The sequence below is a fragment of the Gracilinanus agilis genome, chromosome 1, assembly GCF_016433145.1.
Source record: "Gracilinanus agilis isolate LMUSP501 chromosome 1, AgileGrace, whole genome shotgun sequence".
In the NCBI taxonomy this organism is placed as follows: Eukaryota; Metazoa; Chordata; class Mammalia; order Didelphimorphia; family Didelphidae; genus Gracilinanus; species Gracilinanus agilis.
The window spans coordinates 498,117,545-498,135,402 of NC_058130.1; positions in this window are offsets into that span (position 1 = coordinate 498,117,545).

Sequence of the window (17,858 nt, forward strand, 5' to 3'; positions counted from 1 at the left end):
TATGCATTACATAATTCTTGTTACATTTTCTATTATATTTTAAAAAATAAAATGTATGTCTAAAAACCAAATGCTGTCCCTCTCCCAGCTTCCCTATTGTTTTGGAGGGCAATATTCTCCTCCCATCCCTCTATCTCACAACCTAAATTCCTTACTATCTCTCATTCCTATAGACCTTTCCATATCACCTTTGTAATGTCTCTCTACTATGCCCCCTTTTCTCCACTGCCACTGCCACCACTCCAGTGCAAGCCCTCATCACTTCAAACTATTTCTATAGACTACTGATGGATCTGCTTGTCTCCTGTCTCCCTCCCCTTCAGTCTATTCATCATTCAGCCACCAAAACGATTTCTTAAAAAGACTAGCTTCAATCATGCCACTGTCCTACTTCACTGGTTCCCTGTTGCCCCCAGGATCAAATATAAAATATTCTGGCATTCAAAGCCCTTTATAACCTAGCTTGCTTCTACCTATCCAGTCCTCATATACCTTACTCCTCGACACTTGCTCTTCAATCCAGTGACACTGGTCTCCTGGCTGTTCCATGACGTATACATATTTGCCATTTTGTGTTTTTATTCTAAGTGTAACAAAAACTACAAACTAAACCCAAATGTACAAAATCTCAAGTATGAGAAAGACAAGGTTAATGTCAATTTAATGATCATTGAGATATTTCCAGACAACATAGAAACTCCCACATGGGGCAGGGCAAAAGCAAAGCTACACAATGAGCAGAAGATGAAGAAGAACCAAAGAGATAATTGAAACTGCAGAGAAAGTTGGGTCAGTAAAGTGCAATTATTGCCTGGTGAATTTAGACAGCAGTCTACAAATTTGATCTTAAAACTATGCAAAAGAGAATACAAGCACCAAGAAGTGGTTTTAACCCTTCTCTTCCCTGTAATCCATTCCCTTTCTTGGTGTCTGTTTGCATACCTCCTTTCCTTAGGCTTAAACCTAAAGGTTCTCATTCACAATTTATTTTTTGTGGAGGTGGTCCTGATGATGAAACCGGATATTCTCTCTGTCTCTCTGTCTCTCTCTGTCTCTGTCTCTGTCTCTCTCTCTGTCCCCTTTTAAAAAGCCTTTTTTCCTTTCTTTGGAATCTTATATCCGGCAAAAAAAAAGAAGACAACATATACTCAATCCAAGTAATGTCTAATCTCTAAGTTAATTCAACAAAATTCTAAGCAAAGACAATTGACTTCATCTGTTTCCTTCTGGGACAATAATATTTTCATACCATTCTTAATATGTTCACACATCTTCCACCTCCTAGGTTTCCACTTTGTGCTAATTTCCTGAATGGATACTCAGAATAAACACCAGTTGAAGGAGACCCTTCCATTCCAAACCTCTGGTGATTTTTTTAAGGAAACATTTACTAAGCACCTGCTAACACAAAATTGTGTTAATAAATATTTTATGAAATGAATAAAATCATTGCATTTTTAGATGCTAGGGACATAAAGGAAAAAGAAACCAGTTCTTGGCCTCAAAGGGCTGACAACCAACCTAATTGTTTCCTAAGTCTGAACTGCAGGTCCTTCAGTGTATTGCTTTTTCCTTAAAAATTCTAGAATGAAGCTGCATTGGACCTTGAGAAATTCTCCTCCATGCTTTCACAAAGAGAAGAGAGCAAAAGAGGATAGCTGAAGAGAACCATGGTTAAGAATAACAGTGAACTGAAAGACTTTGTAGTAGTGACTGGACAGTTAGGTTTTGATTCTTTAGATTCCTGCTACGAAAATGACTTGATGTTGGCTAACTTATCTGACATCTATATACTTCTGTTTCCTTGCCTATAAAATGAAATAATCTCATTTCTATGGCACACAGGAGTTGGGAGAATAGAATGAGTTAATGGGTTTGAAAAGTATTTAAAAAGTAATATATGCAATTATTTAAAAATTATGCTATTATTTAAAAAAATTCTGATGAAGTTGGAATAAACCAATGATATCGTAAATGCCCCATCAGTCAAGTATATTATAATAAGCCAAGTTTAGAGTAAAAGTATGTGGTGATATGACCCTTAGTGTTGAGAAGTTTAGATTTCTGACATGTGTATCATTGAAACTTTGACACCTCATCATTTCTAAGATACTATTGAATACTACTGATGCTATTGAAACAGGCTTTACTTCTCAGGAGGTTTTAAATATTTTGGATATGGAATCCCTTAGTCACTTAATATTTTCTCAGCCATCTCAAATGCTTTAGGTTCTCTGCCATTACATTATTTTTCAGCTTAAATAGATTTCACTAAAATGTTATACCTAGACGCTGCTATTAAAGGGAAGGAAGAAACTGACACATGGGGAAAATGAAGAGAAGATAATAACAGAGGCCAATTTTGTCTATTTTCAAGACATCCAAAAGTAAGTATCTACAGATTACAAGAAAGAGGCCTAGAGGGAGAATTAAAAGTTAGTGAAAGAGATAGAGATTTGGGAGCCATCTATTTATTAGTGATAATTGAAATTGAAAGAATATATGAGCTTATGAAAGGACTGGATAATTAGAGACAATGCAAATAGCTCTGGGCAATGTCTAGATGGAGTAAGCAGAGGAAGGATGAGAATCTAGCAAAGGTGGATGGATGGTGAGGCTTAACAGAAAGAATAGTAGCCTGCAGTCCCTAAGACCTAGATTCCAAGTGTGGTTCTCCAGTAAATGGCAAACTCAATTCATTTCCCTGAAATTTTGTTTCCTTATCTTTTGCCTGAGGGTAATACAACCTATTTCAAAGGGTGGTTGTAGCAAAGGTCCTGTCTAAATGCTAAAACACACAGGGCTAAGAATGTTCTACCAGCTAAATTCCTAAACATCTTTTAATACCTGTTCAACTATATTATGATGATAATAACAGATAATTTGGAGAAGCAGATAAATGTGTCAGGGCCAATAGATCTTCAAGTCACAAACACTGATTGACAGGCTTCAGTGAGAAAGGAGGGGGTTAGACACTCCTGGATCTCAAACCCCTCCCCCTCTAGCAGTTGCTGCTTCAGTTGGAAATGGAGACTGGATAAGATTCTTCTGGTAAGTTTCTGTTATGGCTTAACCCCAATAATGTTCCCTTTCTTTAATTTATATTCCTCACAGGTGTGATAGAGGAATAAGTAGAAGCTAGCTATATAACTGTTGAGGACAGAGATAAAACTGATTTTCTTAAACTGGCAGCTGACAGGATTCAAACTAGATAACCAGACGAGTTGTGAGTATTCCCCCAAATAATTTCCAGGCACAGATATTGAAGGTAAAGGTTATATTAAGAAGTAAAAAGAAAAACTAAAGGAGTTAATGAAGGTTTTTGGATAAGGAAAGGTGACCCTGAGCTGCTAGATTGAAGCTGCTCTTCCCCGCCACAGGTGGGGTTGAAGGGCACTTAACTAAAACTGGCTCTCTTGCTATTAATGAATATCTTTACTCTCTAAATCACTTAATATTTGTTGTATTGAAGTTGATAAAGATCAACCCTATTAAACAGGCTAACCCTTGTGTAGAAACCACACTGGCTTATGCCACAATGGCCACTCAGGTGAACCCCCAAGACTGGAGTAGTAAGCAGAGTGTCTGCTCACTTCAACCCCCAGAAAGCAACTGCCAACTCTTCTCAACTGCCCACTCACCCAAAGTTCTCCAGGGGGGTCCCCTGGAATTCTGGGTGAGGCTGTCCCTGTATCTTTGCAGGGATTCCTTGCATCCATTTCTATATAACAACTATCACTTCCTCCATAAAAATATCCTTGATACTCCAATCAGAAATGATCCTTCTTTGCTAAATAATTATGAAACCAATAATCTTGGCTTTAAGGAGATGAGAAAATCTTCTTTCCCACATTTGCTGAGATAGTACCACATTTGCTTTGGGTACCATGGCCAACCATATGGATTACTAGGCATATATAGCCCAATTCATTTTATGTTTTTGGTTAGTTTTGCTTTTTTCTTTCTTTATTATTCTTTGGTGTAAGAGATAGCTTGCTGCATAGGGGAAGGAGGAGTGATTTATTTGGGAATGAAATTTATTTGTAAAATGAAAAGATTGCTAATTATTTTATGATGATCCTTCTGCTGGTCTCACATGTAACCTAATTTTAAAAACCACTTATATGCATTCATTTTGTTGTATTTTGTTTTTATTTGAGAGGCAGCATTGGTATAATGATAAAGACACTGCCCTTAAAATTAGGAGGAAGTAGGTTCAAATCCTCTCCTTGGGCACTTATGAGCTGTAAGACCCTGGGCAAGTTACTAACTTTTCTGTGACTCAGCTTCCTCATCTATAAAATGAGGAGGCTTCAGTTGATTGCCCCTAATTTCCTGGATTGCTCCTTTAGCTATGATCCTTTCCCCTTTTAGAATGAAAACTCCATAAAGCCAGCTACCACATCATTCTTGTTCTTTATAGCTTAGATTTAACATGAAACTAAGCTGTACATTGTAGTTTATTAAACTAAATTCAACAGACACAGTGGTTAGAAAGGTATGAGGAGAGCCAAGAAGACATAGTCACACTGGAGAAGCTGTTACAGGATGATATATAGCAGATTATGGTCATTATTGTCAAAAGCACCAAGCAAAGAGACCCAGATGAATGAGGGTAAAGGAGTAGTTAGCTAGAAAAAAACCACATAGTTAACTTCAGTAAAAGACATCTGTACCAAGAGGTGAGATTTCTAGCTTAAAAAAACAAACAAACAAGCCTAACTATGATAGTGGGTTTGGACATTATTAAATATGACATTGGTTTCAAATCAATTTGATTTTCTTAAGTAGGAAGGGGTAAGGGTGGAATGGTTGGTTTGATAATAATAAAAATAATAGCTAACATTTATAAAGCATTTACTCTTTGCCAGGCACTTTACAAATATTCTCTCATTTGATCCTCAATAACTCTAAGAGTAGGTGCTATTATTATTCTCATTTATCAGATGAGGAAAATGAGGTAAACAGCAGTTAAAGTGACTTGCCTATGGTTATATGGCTAGTAAATATCTGAGACCAGATCTAAATTTACGTCTTCCTGACTCGAGGTCCAGGCTTTTTCTACTGTGTCATTTGGGAGCCCCTAATTTTGAACCAAATTATGGATACTACAACATACTCCAGTGGAAAGAGTTCTCATCTCAACATCTAATGCTCGAAACCTGCTGAGCCAATTATTTCATCTCTCTGGGCCTCAGATTCCTTTTAATCTATAAAACAAGGGGGTAGGATTAACTAGCCTCTGAGGGACCCATGAGTTCTAAATCTCTGATCCAGTGACTTGGCTAAGGAATTTGTGTTTTAATTGATAAGACAACACTAAATATCTTTGGATGGTGGAGTGGCTTTATAAAAGCAGTATTTCTAATCAGTAACATTATAGATAGATTAGCATGAGGAGAAAACTAGAAGCAAATAGACCATTAGAGGTCTATTTCAACAGACTAGGTAAGAAAAATCTAAACGAGCAAAGTAAAAATTTAAGTGAAACCAAGAAGAAATTATAGCAGCTCTCTTTGTGGTGGCAAAAAAGCTGGAAATTGAGTGGATCCCCCCTCAATTGGGGAATGACAAAACAAATTGCACCATATGACTGAGATGGAATAATATTGCCTCATAAGAAATGAAAAACAGGTGAATTTTTAAAAAAAACCATGAAAATATCTACATGGAAGTATGAATAGCGAAATGAGCAGAAACAAGAGAAAATTATACACAACAGAAATATTGTTTGAAGAATACTTGTGTCTACCTACCTCTAGAGAAAGAACTGATAAACAGAAACAAGCAAGACACAGTTTGATATATACATATATCTTTTTGTCAAATGATGCCTTCTCTAATGGGGAGGGGGAGGAGAGGGAAAGAGTTGCCTGAGTATTTTAATGTAACAAACAAAAAAAAAGTAAATAAACTTAATTTTTAAAAAAGAAGCTAGAGATATTTATAAGAATATGGTAGTTCCTGGCATTTGGATGGCAAATTCATTTTCAACAGGTGTTTTGTAAGTAACTAAAATCCATTCTATCTTTGCATTAGAATACTTCCTGTTGCTGAGCTCTTAGCTATTCCTTAAAAAGCAAAACGGGGCAATTGCAGACACCATTATCAGGCAAAAAAATATATAGAGCCTCTAATTCAATTTCCTCTGTGCTATCAAAACTGCAGCCACTTAAAAAAGTAAATTTACCATGCACCATGGTAGTAAATAGCAGGATCTGCTGCCTCTTCTGGAAGGCTAATCCATTAAACTCAGCTGTAAAGCAAAGGATTTCTAAGGAATACACAGAATGTAATTGGTTATCTGCATTTAGTCTATAGACTATGTGATTTATAGAATTCTTTACCAGTCCATCAAATTTATCCACCAGTCTTCAATTTATAATCTGGCCATTATCAGGATATTTGTCAGTGGCTTTAGATGGATTTATATACCTGTCAACTAGAATTTCTGCACAAGGCCTAAAGCCATGACTTCATAACATCCTTATAGAAAAAAACTAATTGTGGTTCATATGAAAATAACAATGTCTGCACTGAATTTAAATAAGTGCACACATTCTCACTTCAGAATTTAAAGTGCTTTTAGCATGACTTAAGTAAAAAGAAAATTTCTATGCAAGGAAGAATTTTCAAACAATGAGAGCCACTGAATTTGGGAAGGGCTATCCTTCTTAGTAGCAAATGCCTCATCACTAGAAGTCTTTACGTGAATGAAGGTTGGATGACAGTTAAGGATGCCATATTACACGTTCCTGGTTACATTTCCCCTGAGGTCTCTCTTATATCTCTGAAAGTCGGAGAGTTACAAATTAGAATGCAATATTTTAGATTTCTAGAAATATGCCAGTCATTTCCTCCCATCCAGAAACCATCATAATGTTTTTTTCCATTTAATAATTTTTATTTTTTAGAAAAGTTAACATGGTTACATGATTCATGCTCTTACTTTCCCCTTCACCCCCGACTATCCCCTCATAATGTTTTTAATATATAGAGAAGTGAGAAAATAAACTTGCAGAATGCAACTTTTAAACAAATTAAGGGGCAGCGTCATGATTTCTCATTCAATCTGACATGCAAAGAATTAATTTCATTAATGAGGGTAAGCCCGTAGTCCAACCTGTGTACATGGACATTGTAGAGACAATTATCTCTTATTACCAAAATGTCAACATTTTAATAATTATTCCCACTTTAAACTTATCTTCTCACCAATGAATTTGCTCTTTTTAAAAACTTCCTATTTTAGTGCATGCAAGAAATGCACTTGCTATACAAAGAAGGTGGAGATGATTAAACCAGATGATGTGCCCCCACAAACAAAATCAGCCATTCATGAAAGCTGGTCACCAGAGGCCATTTCAAACAAAGCATATTTCAAAGGACTCTAAAGTAATCCCTTCTCTCTACCGATTTGGTTTCATAAAGTTTCAGCACACGTGCATTACAAAAAGAAGTCTTATTAAAACCTGATGTGATATTGGAGGAAATAATGCAATGCCCCTCCAACTGCATTTGGGATCTGAAAGCCACCAAAAAGGAAACCAACTTTCAATTATATGTATAAGCTTTCCAGAACCTGTGCATCAAAGGTAGAGAATGTTCACTTGCTAATGAAGATAACCAATTAATGATATATGGTGTTCTTAAGTGATTTTTAAACATAAAATTTGAATCATTGACAAATTGATAGGGAAAATTGAATATTTTTCAAACAGGGTTCCCTTTGCAAATAGAAAATGTAGAATTTGAAAATCTTTTTATAACTAACATCTATATTGTGCTTTAAGGTTTGCAAAAATACTTATATATTCATATACATAATGCAGGTGTGTATATAATATATGTATATATTTTCAAAATATATTCTCAGAACAATTATATGTTCCTTGAGGGCAAAGATGATGCCATTCTGTCACTTCTGTAATTCTGTCTCTAGCACCTAGTAGTCTTCCAGGGGATATAGAGGGCTCTTAATACATGCTTGTTGATGATCGAAGTAATTCCTACCTCTGCTGGCTGTATAGTAGATAGAATCTGGAATATGGAAGACATCTGTTCAAATTCAGCCTGAAATTCACACTTTGTAGCTCTGTGAAATTGGGAAAGTCATTTATTTAACTTTTGTCTGCCTCAGATCCCTCTTCTGCAAAATGGAATAATAAAAACATGTACCTGTCAAGATTATTGTGAAGTTAAAATATAATAATCTTTAAAGCATTTGGCAATTGTTAAAGTTTTCATATATAAATGCTTTCAGAAAAACCTGGAAAGATTTGCATCAACTGATGCAAACTGAAGTAAACAGAACCAACAGAACATTGTACACAGTAACAGCAATGTTATGCAATAATCAGGTGTGAGCTACTTAGCAAAACAGTTCCAAGGGACTCATGATGAAAACTGTTATCCACCTCCAGAGAAGACTGATGTAGCCTCAATGCAGATTGAAACATACTATTTTTCACTTTTTAAATTTTTTCATGCTTTTTTGGATCTGTTTTTTTCTCTCACAACATGACTAATATGGAAATCTCTTTTAGATGATTGCACATGTGTAACCTATATTAAATTATTTAATATCTCAGGGATAGGAGAAAGGAGGGAAAAGGGGAGGAAGGGAGAGAATCTGGAATGCAAAATTTTAAAAATGAAAATTGAAAATTGATTTTACATGCAATTGGAAAAAAAATGATAAAAAATAAATGTTATCATCATCATCATCATCACCACCATTCTGATTTTCCAGATGAAGAATCTGAATAACTAAAGTAACTTACCCATTGTCATAGTTGGTAAATGTCAGATATTTTATTGGAACCTCTTTCTTTCCTGACTAGCTCCCACATGCTTTCACTAGATCACATTGCTTCCTAAAAACTACAGTGTATCTCAACTATATGTGCCCTTGACTTGGTTCAATAGTGAGACATTGTTTAAGAATACTGCCCAACAGTCTATCAATCTTAAAAGGAGCTCAAGGATCTGCTAAGCCATTTTGGCCATGCAAAGAACTTTACCAAGATTCTAGGGCAACACCATGCTTTACAGTTAGTTATTTTAAACTTTCTGATGACTAGGAACAGCTAGGTGGTCAGTGGACATAAAGCCAGACCTGGAGATGAGAAATCAAATTTGACCTCCGAAACTTCCTAGCTGTTTGATCTTGGGCAAGTCACTTAATCTCAATCACCTAATGGCATTTCTACCTTAGAACTTAATATCAGTTCTAAGACAGAAGGCAAAGATTAAAAAAAAACAAACAGAATTGATGGTGACTAGTAAGACGGTTTGCCTAACAGTAGTAGAACAAAGCAGGAGGTGGCTTCAGATCGTGCCATATTTGAGAACCCAAGGAACCTGTAAGAAATGCATTTCTTATTCTTTATCCAATAACAGTTGCACATTGCTGTCTGGCCTCTTGAAGTACACACAAAAGAAAGCATGTTAATGATTGTGAGCCATTTTACACTATCAGTGACAGGCAATCATGTCTGGTCCTGGCCAATTTGCTTTTGCTCTTAGCTATATAATTCTTTTGAGCAAGATAGGTATGAAGCAAGGGTTGCAGTGAGACAGCCAAGTAATTACTCTGATATGTTAACCTCAGGGCAAAAGAGCTCTTTAAAAAAACACTGGAACAGAACTTCAAATAATGCAACCTAACTATGGAGCTTTCCCATCCTGCCCTGCCACCAAAAATAAGTCAAAAACAAATCCAGCAAGGGGTGAAGTGTAGAGTGGGGGCTTACAATAAAAGCTTAGCCACTCACAAGTTAGCTAAATGCAACATTGTTGGCTCTACAGAAATTCATTGTTATATAGAAGAGTTCAATGTGTTATAAATAGTACTACATATAATGTGTAATAAATGTGTATATGTAATCATTTTTATATACGCTTTATACTGTAGCAAGTCATATATCTGAGCACTGTTACCGGGCTTTTCATGCGTGCCAGGAAAAACTCACCAATTTACTGCCTCTTTTAAGTTGGTGGGATTAGATTCAACTCAGAGTGCAGCCAATATTTCCACATTCAAACTTATAAATTCATTAGTTTTATTGGAAAATAAAGTCAGGCAAGGAGAAATGGGCTTTTGGTGTTCCAAACTATATTGAGCACAAAATAAGTACTACATTTTTTAATTCCTTCAAGACTTCTCCTTTGACTTTCTTCAAGCTAGCAGGTTTGGAGAGCATTTTGTTTGCAAACAGGCAGTTTCCTGACCAGGCATCTTTCCCAATTCTAACATACTGGATACCTGCAAGTAAGTTGTAACACTTAAACACACTCGAAAGAGGCAAGCCCTCACGTCATTAAATAAAGCCCCAAACCCCTAGTGTCTAAGCAGCCCATAGTGTGCAGCAGTAGATGCACTCCCATTAGCAAACACAGAAGAGGACGGGACCAAACATGCTTGTACAGAGAACAGGCAGATGCTTTGTGTCATTTTACATGAAGGCTAATCTGCAAGGTAGTTATGTTAACTGGAGTCAGCAAGCTGACAGAGAACACCAGTCAAAGGAAAGACAATGGGTAACATGAGCTTTCTCAGTGGTATAGACCAAACATTTAAAAATCACTGAAGATCAAGCATTTTGGCACTGAGTGCCATTATTTCCTAAAATCTCCTTAGAGCACAAACAAAGGTCTAGAAGTTTTCTGATAAGGGTTCAGTTATATCTGAGTCTTTGTGACCCCATTTGAAGTTTTCTGGGCAAAAATACAGAAATGATTTGCCATTTCCTTCCCCAGCTCATTTTAAAGATGAGGAAATAAAGGCAAACAGGGTTGAGTGATTTGTCCAGGATCATATAGCTAGTAAGTGTCTGAGGATGGCTTTGAACTCAGGTCTTCCTGACCTCGGGCCCCCAGCTGTATATACTGCACCACCTCACTGCCCTTTCTGATAAGTAGTTTTTAGCTGAAGATAATATCACCTCCCCAGGTGCAGGGATAAAGGAAGTAGGGTGGCTTAGTAGGGAAAGAAAAAAAAAAGATATTGTCTCTAGACTCAGGCTCAATTTCATCTCTAATGCTTATAATCTGTGTGACTTTAGGCAAGTTATCTAAATTTGATGGGCCTATATCTTCTCAACTCTGAAATGAAAGAGATGGATCAGATAGTCCCCAAAGTCCCATCCTGCTCTAGAACTAGGATCCTAGGAACAAATAGTCTGTATGGGCCCACCTTGGTTTTTTTTTTTTTTCTTTAAGCATTGGCTGACTCACCGTCTGCTTCTTTGTCTTTTTCACCTCATTTTGACTCGGAAACATGGCTTTAACCATTAGTTCACTGAAACAGTGTATGACCTCCCCAAAAAATCATCCCTGATTTGCCTTACTCTAGGGATGGGTTCAAGTCTGGCTTATCTGCGGCAACATGAAAATCACATTTCAAAATAGACTTCAATTGAAAATGGTATTTTTATTTTCCAATTCATGGGGATTAAATTCCAAAGGTCTTTTGAAATGGAACATCCCCTAATTCTCTTCTAGACTAGAGTAATACAGAAGGAAAGAGAGGCAGGGAGAAATGGTTTTAGTGGACTTCAATCTTAATATTTATTGAATGGGATATTGTAGCCAAGAAAGCTGCTGTCATCTTAGAAGAGATACAGTATATAAGATCAGAGTTGACAGTCCCATTGTACTCTGTCCTAATCAAAGTACATCTGGGATTTTGGGGTCATTTATTTTTGTGATTGTTGTTTAGTCATTTGAGTTGTGTCCAATTTTTTGTGACCCCTTTTGGGGTTTTCTTGGCAGAGACACTCGAGAAGCCTGCCATTTCATTCTCCATGGATTCATTTCTAGGTGTTCTATTTTAGGAAAGACATTGATAAGCTTGATGGTATCTCAAAGAAAGTTATGTGAGTAATCAATGGCCTCAAGTTCAGAAGTCAGGAGCTGAGAATGTTTCACCTAAAGAAGAGAAAAGAGGGAAGGGCATAGGATAGCTACCTTCAAGTATTTGAAGGGCCAAGAGGGGGAAGTGGGATTAGAATTGTACAGCTTAAAGCTAGAAGGTAGAACTAAGAATTGTATGTGGAAGCTACAAAGTGGCATGATAAGGAAAAAATTCCTAATTCAAAGTGCAAAGGGCTTTCTCAGGAGGGAAGTGGGCATCCCCTGTAAAGGTTTTTAATTCAACACTGCTTACTAGGTTGGCATTGTTTTAGCACGGATTCTTGTTCAGATATAGGTTCAATTAAATGGAGTCTAAACCTTCCAACCCTAAGATTCTGATTTTGAGCAATGGCTCTACTATATCTCCTCCACTTATTCAGAAGAATCAGGATAGCATAGGGTGATGCTAGGTTAACCAGGTAAGTTTAGGGAACCATCTCTGTCCTGAAAGAAGTAAGATTCTGCAGTCTCCTAAAGTAGAGTTAATATCTTAATTAAAGCGCTTCTTGCCACTAAGATCCTAAACAAAATTGCAAAGTAAGCAAATATTCATTTTCTTGTACTCCTCCCTTGCTCTCTCTGTCACCTATACCTTCTTCTTCCTCCCTATAGAAAGTTTCTCTTATCATTCTCTGGTTCAAACAATCAAAAAATTAAGAACTGACCAAAAGTCTATTATGGCTCATAAGGAGTTGGGTACACAAAATCAAGAAAACTGTTCCTGCCTTCAAAGAACTTCATGGTATCTCGAAAGATGTGAGTGCAAAAGTCTAGCTCCTGCTAGGTAGCTTTCTGTGCTTTGTACACAGTAGGTACTTAATAAGTGCTTGATGAATGTATGAATAATGAATTCAGGTGACTAAACCAAAAACCTTTAATCATATAGTTGTTTAAAAGGTATTTCAGGTGTTTTCTGAGTAATCTTATGCTCTCCTTCCCTACCCAATTCCACTTTTATGGAGAATGCTAAGGTACAAGATACATAGACTCAGCATTATATCCACATACTATCTATGCTTTTCTTCAGCACCTTTGCCTGAGCCCTGAACCTTTGGGGACATAGTAGAAAAAAAGCCTAGATTGGCACAGTGAACCATGGATATTCAAAACAATGCAGAGGGTGCCTATATCTGTTTCCTATTGTGTAGCTTGCAAGACATCTTGCAAGGATTCATTAATCCTTATAGCACTGAGGCAGAGCTGAAAACATTTATGCAGTCAAAACCATTCATGGACTCAGAATTAGTTTTTGGGTTCTTAGCTTTCTAGAGACAACACCATTGACTCAGTTATGGCCGCTGTGCCTGTTGAGTTTTCTGGGCCTCAGTTTCCCTATCTGCAAAATGAGAGGTCTGGGCACAATGATCTCTTTAGTTCTTTCTGTCTTAAATGGTGTATGTAATCTAGAAGAGAGGCAACCTAAACTTTTCAGAAGGAAAAGTAGGAAATACTTTTGGCTCCCAGCTATCTTTGACCTCACAGAAATGTATAGGGCATGTATGTATGTGTTCATGGAGTAAATTGGATTTAATCTCCCTTCCTAACTTCTCATCCATCATAAGCCAAAGAAGGGAAGGGAAAAGGAATTGTCATGAGGACAAAGCATTCACTGAGATATTTGCTGAGAAGAAAGTGATAGAAATATGATGATGGTATGGAGAAGGATAATAGGAGATGGTAGAAATATATTATCCAGCCTTGGGTTATTCCCTTTCCTGTAGTCTCACTCATCTTCTGAATCCAACTATAGCTAGAGAGCTTCCTTGGCAGAAGCTATCTTTATATATTCAGAATAGTAGGTGAGCACTATTGTGATCGAAAGATTGATGTGATGTGCAGATCTCAAGGATTCTTACTCAACTCCTAGAATATACCAGCATTTAGCAGAAGTGCAATTAAAGAATTTAGGACATATCTAGGTGAAATCCGTGAGCATGGGGGAATTCTTAGAGCCTTTCTGACCAGCTACTGGCTGGCATGAAAGTTGGATTTAGAATCAGGGGCTTGAGGGAAGAAGAAACTAAGTTTTAGTGGTTTCACAAACCTAGTAGAGTACCCAAGCTGAGCAAATTCCCTTGCAATTACATTAGTTAAGCCACAAGTGGCATGATTTTACCTGACTGCTGCCATTACCTACAATGATGAGTTACAACTGAGTGTGAGGGAAAGGGGGTAGGGGGGAAGGAGGAAAAAAAGGAGTTATTTGACTTACTGATCAACTTATGAAGACCCTTTGGATGAGGCTCCTGAGGATCTTTGAGCCAGATTAAGCTATGAGGACACTATTCTACTTTGGTAAATTCTGCCTTTCTTCATTGCTAATTGTTTGCTGTTTAATCATTTCCTATATATTGACTAATGATAATAATGATATTTATATTTACTGGCATTTCTAAAGTGGTTTAGTGTTTAATGTCCATTGTCTCATTTAATCTTCATAATAACACTGGTTTTACAGCTATTATTACTCATTTTACAAATAAGACAACTGAGATTCAGAGATGTTAAGTGAATTGCTCTGTATAGCTTGTAAGTGTCTGATTTGGAAAATTAACTCAGCTATCTGCTGACTCGGAGCCCAGTGCCAGTTTCGCTTTTCCCTCTGCCTTATAATTGCTACCCTTGATCTTCATCCCATAAACTCCAATGCCTCCACCCTTCAGTTCTTTTACAGGTTGTCACTACTTCACTGGCTACATTCTCCTCCCTTCCCCATCTTAAACCAGTTGATCTCATTCAAGATTGTGAACCAGTTCAACCCTACATTGTTCTCTTGAGTCCTTTGCCCCCTTGCCTTCTTGTCAATCTTGCCCAGTCAAGCTTCAGCCTTCTTCTCTCCCCACCATTTGCTGCCTTCATGCCTATTCATGTGTTAAAGGAAGGTGGAGAAAATCATGTAAGGTGGAGAAAGCCATGTTGACTGGGTCCAGTATAAATTTATTTTGCATAACGACAATTTGGCCCTTGCTGAATTAAGATAACACTTTTAGAATTCTCTAATTAATTCACTATCCCCCTCACCACAGTGACTTTTCTAACATTTCTAATCCCTTTTCAGACCTCCCATGGTTCTCTTTCTCCCACTCCCTCAGTTGAAAACCTTGCTCCACATTTCACTGAAAAACTTGAGGTTATTCACTGGAAGCTTTTTCTTTTCCTTCCCCAATCATTCTCTCTTCATCTAAATATCACATAAGAAGTAGTCTTTCTCCTTGGCCAAGGCAAATTCTTTTACATTTAAAAGTGATCCTATTCCATCTGACGTTAACTAGTAGCATGTCTCTTCTATCATCTCTATTCTTCCACTAATCTTGAATTTTTCTCCTTGTCTACTGTCTGCTTCAGCAGTACCTACAAATATTCCCGTGTCTCCCCTATCTTCTGCTCATTTATAGCTATTATCTTGAACCTCTACTTCTTTATGTGGCTAAATTCCTTGAGAAAGTCATCTACATTGTGTCTCCACTTCTTTCCTCTTACAATCTTTTTAACTTTCCTATCTAGTTTCTCACTCCGTCATTCAATAGAAACTACTCTCTGCAAAGTTAATAAATGTCTTTAATCACCAAATCCAAAGGCCTTTTCTCAGTCCCCATTCTTCTTAGCTACTTAGTAGCCTTTGAAATTCTTGCCTTCTCTTCGCATTCAGATATTTTTTCTAGATTTTCCTGACACTTCTCTCTTCAGATTCTTTTCCAATTTGTCTGACACTTCCTTCTCAGTCTCCTTTGCTGGATCTTCATCCAGGACTTGTTTACTTACTATGAGTATTATCCAAGGCTTAGTCCTAGGCTTTTTTTCTTCTCAATCTAAACTATTACTCTTGCCAGTTTTGTAAGCATGGGCTTACATGGGCTATTGCAAGAGCATTTGGGTTGGTATTCCTGCCACAAGTCTTTCCCCATTCTAGTCCTTCTTCCACTTAGCTTTCAAAGTGATCTTTCTAAAGTTTTGGTCTGACCATGTCACACTTTTGCCCTCAAATTCAGTAAGTGGCTCTCTATTGCTTCCAAGAGTGCTTGTGAAGTGGGTAGTATTAGTATTTTCAAATAATTTTATAAATGAGGCACCTTCCCAGGACTGTCCAACTAATAGCAACCAGACGTAATAAAGTGATATAGTGATTAGAATTCTGGGCCTGGAGTCAGGAAGACCTGGAATCAAATCCTACCTCAAGACCCTTATTAGCTGTGTGATCCTATTGTGATACTTGATTTCTTTCATCTGTAAAATGAAGATAATAATACCTACTTCACAGAGTTGTGAAGCTCAAGGGAGATAATATATACAGAGCTTTGCAAGCCTTAAAGGACGACATAAATATGTGCTAATTATTATTATTAAGTGCCTGAGATGGGATTGAACTCAGGTTTTCTACTTATCATCGTATTTGTTATGTCATTCAGAAGAGCTTTTTTCCCTGGGGAAACAGAAGGATCCTCAGGCAACTGCCCCTTAGCCCATTATGTTAATCTGTTCTAGATATTCAGTGAACCATAACTTTTTTTAGTAAACCCTTATGTCCACCAAAGAAAAGTTTTTTGTCCAATATCCTAGAATTAAACTTAAGTCCTCCACACCCACACAAATACACATATGCTTATATTCATTGGTCAAAAACTTGTTGCTGTAAAGTATGAACATTTAAAACACTTTTCCTAATTCAAACAACTGATTTTCTGTAAAATATCAATTAAAGACTCTTCAACTGCAGTTCTTAGTGATTAAACATCATTTTGAAAGTGATCTCTGAATTCCATAGCTTCTACTTTCCTATTCACATTTGAGAAAGTTTTGCACTCCATGTTATTCTTGAGAAAGGAAACAACCCAAGCAACATACTTGCATAGAAAGTAATTCTCTTTCAATATCCACATGAATGAATATTTAGCAGTTAGGTCTCAAAAATATAAGCAGGAAAAGGTGTGCCAACAGAAGTAAGAACTCATTATCCTTACCTGTCTTATTTCAATGCTTCTTGAACAAAGAGAGACTATAAAAGAAAGAAGAGGCCATTTTGCCTGAGAGGACATGGTTCTCATGCTTATTACAGTTAATACCTCCATTGCCTTAGGGTTAGCCAATTTTAGGACCAGTGATCTCTGGTCTCCTAGAAATTGGTGTCTTTGTCAAGTTATTGTGTTTTACAAATATTTCTGTGGAATGTAAAAGTAACTTCTTTTTGTTTAATGAAAGTTTTTTTAATGGAATATTGAAATATGACCTGAGTTTATCCCTCATTCCCTTTAAACTTTCTTATCTTTTTTTTCTCTTCAATTTAACTCATTCCTCTTTATGTCCCACCTTCATGAGCTTTTTTGAGAGGAGATAAACTAGACAAACGTATATATATATGTATATATATATATATGTATATATATATATATACTTTTTGACTCAAGGATCAGATAATGGGATGACAACAAAGAAGGACCCTGTATTTTGAGATCTGTAAAAGTCATGGTATTGCAAGTCCATTTATGGTGATCCTTTTTGGTAGCAAAGATCCCATTGATTTAACTCAGCCAAAAGTATTAAATGTCATCCTACTCTGAGGTCTGTACTGTGAGGAATATAAAAGTCTCTACCTTACAAATTCTTACATTAAAAAATGCTGTTTTTGTATTCAGATGACCTGAGATCAACTCCTTCCTCTGCCACTTACTAGCTCTGTCACATTAGACAAACTCTCTAGGCCTCAGTTTCTTTATTTTAAAAATGTGGATGTTGGATTAAATAACCTCTGCAGTCTCTTCTAGCTAGCACTAAATCTTTGATCTAATAATCAATGACCAGGAATAACAAACCACAGCATTCAAGTGGGAAAAAGATGACAAAGTAGGTGTGTACATTTCCTTTAATGGTAGAAACTACATCTTTTGGCCAAAGTCTAGACTCCTAACCCCATTTAGCAATAAATATTATTGATCTCAGAAAGACTG